Genomic DNA, 7600 nt, shown 5'->3' with positions numbered 1-7600 from the left:
CAACTAGAGAAGTTTGTTTTCAAACCTTTTTTTGTATTGATTGATTGATTAAGGTATTACATATGTGTCCTTATCCTCCCATCACTGTCAAAATGGCTATTATCAGCAAATGACAAGTGCTGGCAAGGATGCGGAGAAAAAGGAACCCTCATGCACTGCTGGTGAGAATGCAGACTGGTGCAGCCACTGTGGAGAACAGTATGGAGTTTCCTCAAAAAACTAAAATGGAACTCCCATTTGACCCAGTGATCCCACTTCTAGGAAAATATCCCAAGAAACTAGAAACACCAATCAGAAAGGACATATGCACCCCTATGTTCATAGCAGCACAATTTACAATAGCTAAGATTTGGAAACAGCCTAAGTGCCCATCAGCAGATGAGTGGATTAAAACCTGTGTTTTCAAAACTTTCTCATCCATTTGTTTCTTCCTCCTCCCCTTGTAGCAAGGGCGAGAGCATTAGCCTGTCCTGGACAAGTATCACTGTTCCAATGCTGGACATACCTGTACCCAGTGTTCAAGTAAGTTGCTCACTTGTCTTCCAGTTCTTTGGTGTCACATAGACCCAGCATCAGTCTGAGGAAATGATGGAGTTTCCTGCCTGTGGCAGGCTGGGAGGTGGGAATGAAATCAAAGCCATCTTTGAGAGGGTAAGCAGGCTGGTTTCATGGAGACAGAATATGGTGCCTCAGTTGCCTGCATTGCAAGAAACCCTGCTGCTGGTTTTGCCACTGTTGCCTTTGTAGCCACTGACTAGAGCACCACCCTAAGAGCCCTTCTCTGCTCTTATAAATGGTCAGCACAGACTGTTTAATCCCTCTTACAATGTGTGCACCTAAGTAGCTTGTCAATCACATTCTCAGCCCTGATGCCTCCACCCCTCCCTACACATTGCTTCATCTTGACCTTAGCTCAATTATTTAATAGATTCATTGCCAAACCTAGGCTTTCATAAATGATTTCCAGGAAATATGAGGGTTGAAATTAAGTTGAACTCATGTGGTTTTGCTCTTAACTTGAGTTTTCTCTGATTTCTGGAAGATCTTGCCTCTCAGGACTTCAGCAATCTCTGCTGGTTAGTTGTTTTGACTCCAGGAAGCTCCAAGGTAATCTATCCTATTAAACTCCAAGAGAATGTTGGCAAGGAAGAGTGTCAATATCAGCCCACACAAAAGGATAGTTTATCTTGCCTGAGAAGTATAAAATCAAATATCATGCGAGCCAATTTTCTTTGCCTGGCTTTTAGAATAAAATATGCTTTGAACTCCTTTCCCAGAGGTTAAACAAAGAAAAAAAGTTACATTTCTTTGGTTGAGTCATTTTGGCAAGACGACTATCCCTACCTTCTATCTGCAAGTTCGGAAACTTCGGAATTTTTATGAGAGTGTCTGAGTGCTGAGCCATTTCCCAAGTGTCCTTACTGTAACTACATATCACCACATGGCACATATTAAAGGCCATGCGAATCCATTTCTACCCACTTGTCAGGATAAAAACCTTTAGTGTAAGAACTGATGTGATATATGAGACCTTCACAATACAACTTGATTACTGGGATGACTTCTGGCTTTCTATGGCTGTTTCTTAGTTTCCAAATGTATTTTAGCTCAACTCTAAGAGATTTATATGCCTATAGAGATTAGTACCCAGTGCTTCCTGACAAACTTCCTCTCAGCCACTCCACAAAGGAGAGACAGCTTTTCATGGGGAGCCATATTCTAGTTTCTTATCATGGTAATTTTCTCCATGCCTTTCCATACTTCATTGCTTATCTGTAGTGTAAATGCCACTCAAGAAGTTAGAAGCATTGTTAAAAGATAATGCTTCATTTTCTCTCTTCCAAGTCTCCGTTAAAATAATCATGAAGATGTGAAAGTAGAGGGGAAAAAAATACAACACTCGAAACCAAAGATAAGAGTTTAGGGGGAAGTTTCTAAGAACCACAGAACCAATGAGACTGAATGAAAATATTCAATGGATGGTCAATTCACATTCTACCTTCTGAGCCACAATGACTCCTCCAAACCACAAGTGATAGGGAGTCTATTGCCAGCTTACAGTAAAACAGGCTATGACTCACCTCTCTGACATAATAAGGGCCCCTTGTCTCCATTACTCCCCACAACTGTGGCTTCGGAGAGCCAGAAACTCTCCATCCTAGGCACAGTCACTATTTTCTCCTTGAATTTACCTGGGGAAAACAGACTAGGGCAGTGATGGCGAACCTTTTGAGCTCGGCGTGTCAGCATTTTGAAAAACCCTAACTTAACTCTCTCTGGTGCCGTGTCACATATAGAAATTTTTTTGATATTTGCAACCATAGTAAAACAAAGACATATTTTTAATATTTATTTTATATATTTAAATGCCATTTAACAAAGAAAAATCAACCAAAAAAATGAATTAGCGTGTCACCTCTGAAACGCGTGTCATAGGTTCGCCATCACTGGACTAGGGCATCGCAGCTGATTTCTTATTAGAGACCACAAAGGCCAAAGCTAGTAGGATAATATATGTAAAGTGCTGAAAGAAAAAAAAAATTTCAATCAAGAAAAATTTTATATCTAGAAAAATTAAAAACAGCATAAATATATTTTTATCTATGACTCCTACTTTTTATCTGATTTAAAATACAACTGTATAAAGCAAAATTTGTAATAATTGTAACAATAAACACACAAGATAATAAAGGTATAATTTGTAAAAAAAAAAAAATAATAGTATGGGGAGACAAAAATATATAGGAGAAAAGTTATTGTAGATTATTGAAAATAACTTGGTATCAATCTGAACTAGTTTTATTTTTATACATTAAGATGTTAATTGCAATTACCAGGGAAGCCACTAAGATAATAATTCAAAAATATAGTAAAACAAATGACAAGGGCATTAAAATGGTACACTGAAAAATTCACTACCTAACACAAAAGAAAATAGGCAATAATGAAGACTGAGGAACAAAAAAGACATATAGAAAATAATTAGTAAAATAGCATAAGTTTTTCCTTATTGGTAATTCCCTTAAATGACCATAGAGATAACAGAAGAGAAATTTCAGTGTGTATAACAAGAAACACACACTTTGAAAAAATGGTTTAGAAAGTCACAAATAGAAGACTACATCCCCCAATGAGCAAGGTTTGGCAGTCCCTGAGGAGTGGGAGGATTAGATCTCCAGAGTTTCAACAACATAGTTCTGTAAAATGTCCAGTTCTTAAATATATATATTACAAAGAAATAGGAAAGTTTGGCCCATTCACAGGGGAAAATATTGGGCAGAAACAATCCCTAAAGATTCCTACATATTGGAAACATTAAAGATGTTAAACAACTGACATAAGTATGTTCAATGAGCTACAAAAAAAAGTAGGCAAAATACAAAAGGAAACTAGGAAAACAATGTATGAACAAATGAGAATCTGAAAAAGAGCATCCATATAAGCATCAACCAATGTATGCATAAATATGTGGCACAAAAAACCTCTCTCTCTCTTTCCCCTTCCTCTCCTCTCTCTCTCAAATCAATTTAAAATATTATAAAAAACCTGTGGCTAATAGCATACTTAATGATGAAAGACTGAAAGCTTCCCAATATCAGGAATAAGACAAAGATGTACATTCTCACCATTTCTTATCAATATTGTAAGGAAATTATGGAAGAAAAAAAGTAACCGTTTGGAAAGGAAGAAGTAAAACTATCTCTAAATCTCCCATGTTCATTGATCAGAACACTTAATATTGTATAGTACAGAACTCCTCAAATTGTCTACAGATACAACACAATCCTTACCAAAATTCCATCTGGCTTCCCCCAACACCAGAAATTTACAAGCTGATCCTAAAATTCATTTGGAAATATAAGGGACCCAAAAAGTAAAAAGAAAAAAATATATCTACACTAATAAAAGAGAAACATGGTAATTGGCGTACGACCGCTACCCTTTTCATTGACTAATCAGTGAGTATATGCAAATTAACTGTCAGCCAAGATGGCGGCCGGCAGCCAGGCAGCTGGAAGCAAACATGAGGCTTGCTTGCTGCGGACTCAAACATTCCCTGCCTCACTTGCCGGCCTCTGAGCTACAACTCTAAGCAACTATGTACTATGTTGCAAATAAGAAGGTAAACAAAACCGCAGAAACCAGCTTTCATTCAGCCGGGCTTTAGCAACATTGTATCGATGTTTTCAGCAGCGAGGCCTCAGAGCTAAAGCTGGCCCAGAATAAAAAAAAGAAAGAAAACAAGGAGCGGTTGGAAGCTTCAGTCACTCGCTTCTGGAAAACAGCCCTCAGCCCCTCACCCAGACTGGCCAGGCACCCCAGTGGGGACCCCAACCCTGATCCAGGACACCCTTCAGGGCAAACCAGCCAGCCCCTACCCGTGCACCAGGCCTCTATTCTATATAGTAAAAGGGTAATATGCCTCCCAGCACCAGGATCAGCGGAGCAGCGAGGCTCCCGGCACCGGGATCAGCGTGACAGGGGGCAGCGCCCAAACCCCCTGATCGCCCTGCGGCTCTGTGTGTGACAGAGGGCGGGGCCACAACCTCCCTATCTGCCCTGCTCTGTTCGTGACAGGGGAAGGTGCCCCAACCCCCTGATCAGCCCTGCTCTGTGCCTGATAGGGGGGAGCTCCCCAATCCCCTGATTACCCTGCGGCTCTGTGTTTGACATGGTGTGGTGCCCCAACCCCCTCCCCCCACGGGCCCTGCTCTGTGACAGGGTAGAGCCATAACCTCTCCATCGGCCCTGCCCCGAGTGTGACAGTGGCAGTGCCCCAACCCCCTTATCGGCCCTGCTCTGTGGGTGATAGAGGGTGGCGCCCCAACCCCTCTCCACGGGCCTTGCTCTGTGTGTGACAGGGTAGAGCCCTAACCTCCCCATTGGCCCTGCCCTGAGTGTGACAGGGTGCAGCGCCCCAACCCCCTGACCCGCCCTGCTCTGTGCGTGACAGGGGGGAGCTCCCCAACCCCCTGATTGACCCTGCTCTGTGCATGACAGGGGGCAGCGCCCCAACCCCCTGATCGGCCCTGCTCTGAGTGACAGGAGGTGGCACCGCAACCTCCCCATCGACCCTGCCTTGAGTGTGATGGGGGCAGTGCCCCAACCCCCCAATCGGCCCTACCCTGAGCGTGACTGAGGGTGGCATCGCTACCTCCCGATCTGCCCTTCTCTGTGCATGATGGGGCAGCGCCCCAACTCCCCAATCGGTCCTGCTCTGAGCCTGACCAGGGGCTGCACCTAGGGATTGGGCCTGCCCTCTGCCACCCGGGAGCAGTCCTAAGCCATCAGGTCATTATCTCCTGAGGGGTCCCAGACTGCGAGAGGGCACTGGCCGGGCTGGAGAACCCCGCCACCCCCCCAGTGCACAAATTTTTGTGCACCGGGCCTCTAGTATATATATATATATCTTGAAAAAAATAGTTACAGAATTCACACATCCAGATTTCAAAGCTTACTATTAAGTTACAGTAAACACTACAGTGTGATACTTAATTAGTGATGGACATTTATAACAATGGAATAGAACTGAGAGTCCAGAAATAAACTCCAGATTTATGGTCATTTATTTTCCATGAGGATGCCAATAAACTTCAGTGGGAGAAAAAATAGTATTTCCAACAATGGTGCTGAGACAACTGAATATACACATGTGGAAGAATAAATTTGCACCCCTACCTCACACCACACAGAAAAATTAACTCAAAATGGATCAGAGATCTAAGTGGAAGATCTAAAACTATACGATTCTCAAAAGAGAATATAGGAGTAAATTTTTGTGACCTTGGGGTTGGTAATGCGTGGGATGCTGTATATATTCTTTGTCTTTAAAACTAGGTGAGAGTCCATACAGTGGTCATTTGACAATAAGAGGCAACCTGTACATTTATGTTCTGCAGACATTTTATATGCTTCTTAAATTTTACTATTGAAAAATTAAAAAGAATAAAAGTATAAGAAATCTTATGTCACACCATTAAATATATTAATTTGAAATGATTCATAGTCTTATTTGTAGAAGGTTAAATAGTAAATCTTCAGTGAGAAAATAATAGGAAAATATCTTCAGGATCTTGGAGTAGGTAGCAATTCCCTAAGTAGGACACAAAAAAGTACTAACCATAAGAAGAACATTTGATTAATTGAAGTTTGTCAAAATATAAGCATCTGTTTATCAAAGGCACTATCAAGATAGTGAAAAGGCATGTCAGAGATGGAGAGCATATATTTGGAATACATATATCTGTAAATATAGTACCAGAATATATTTTTAAAGACCATAAGAAAAACGCCCCAAAATTTAATGATTAAAACACCTAAACAGAATTTTGCAAGTGAGAATACTCTACTGGCCAGTAAGTAAATGAGGAAGCACTCAGTATCATTTCTGGTGGGGGTGTAAACTGGCACAACCTCTTCAGAATATTTGGACCTATTTGTTAAAATTAAACATACAAAGCGCGTGCACGGAGCGGCGGACCGGCAGGCCTGGCGTGCGGCAGGCGCTGCAGCTGGCGGCCTGTGTCCTGGGGGGCAGCTTGGCCGCGGTGCTCTTCTTGGCCCTGGCGGTGGGGAAGCCCCGCGCAGGCGGGGACGCGGAGCCGCCGGCCTGGGCAGGAGCCGCGCATCCCGGGCCGGCGTCTGGAACCCCAACTGGGACAGGCGAGAACGGCTCTCCCTGGTCAACCTTCGGAAGAGGAACTCGGGCTCCGGAGACGAGGACGTGGCTTCCAGGATAGACAACTACAAAGCCAAGGCCACGCGGCACATCTTCCTCATCAGGCACTCCCAGCGCCACACGGACGCCCCCCGGGAAAAGGACCGCACCCTGACACCCCTGGGTCCTAGGCAGGCTGAGCTCACTGGTCTCCGACTTGCAAGATTGGGGTTGAAATTTAATAAAACCGTCCATTCCTCCGTGACCCGCGCAGTAGAAACCACCGACATCATCAGCAAACACTGCCAGGTGTCTCCACGGTCAGCACCGACCTGCTGAGGGAAGGCGCCCCCATGGAGCCTGACCCGCCCGAGTCTCACTGGAAGCCGAAGCGGTGCAGTATTATGCAGACGGAGCCAGGATCCAGGCCGCCTTCCGGAACTACATCCACCGGGCAGATGTCAAGCAGCAGCAGGACAGTTAGGAGATCTTCCTATGCCAACGTCACCCGCTACATCGTGTGCAGGGCGCTGCAGTTCCCTCCAGAAGGCCGGCTCCGCCTCTCCCTCCACAATGGCAGCATCACCCACCTGGTGGTCCGGCCTGGCGGCTGCGTGGCACTCAGGGCCCTCGGGGACACAGGGTTCATGTCTCCGGACAGGATCTCCCGCTCCTGAAACCCCGCTCTCCTCACCCGTGCCCGGCTCTGGCATGGGAGCCACCAAGAACACGGAGACCGTGCCTCCGTCCAGCCCACAGGCTGCGCTGGGTCACTTCATTTCTCTAGGACCAGGCGGAGGCGGGGTGAAGTGTCTCAATCGCCACGTGTCATTCTGGCCCAGGATGGAAAGCGGAACGTGCTGGTCCTTTGGCGAGGTTTCCTGCCCTAGTCTCGCCCCAGGAGCCTGTGGGGTGAAGGCCTCCTCACAGGTGTCACCGTGG

At 44.9% G+C, this 7600-nt stretch overlaps 1 pseudogene; it reads left to right on the top strand.

Moving 5' to 3' along the window:
• The first annotated feature begins 588 nt into the window (after positions 1-588).
• LOC139009464 (serine/threonine-protein phosphatase PGAM5, mitochondrial pseudogene) lies at positions 589-7335 on the top strand (annotated as a pseudogene).
• Positions 7336-7600: the final 265 nt, after the last annotated feature.

Source organism: Myotis yumanensis, unplaced genomic scaffold (assembly GCF_028538775.1).
Source record: "Myotis yumanensis isolate MYYU_CA2020_CCGP unplaced genomic scaffold, mMyoYum1.0.hap1 SCAF_4, whole genome shotgun sequence".
In the NCBI taxonomy this organism is placed as follows: domain Eukaryota; kingdom Metazoa; phylum Chordata; class Mammalia; order Chiroptera; family Vespertilionidae; genus Myotis; species Myotis yumanensis.
The sequence above is the reverse complement of the archived record's forward strand: the minus strand, read 5'-3'. Positions and strand labels throughout refer to the sequence as shown.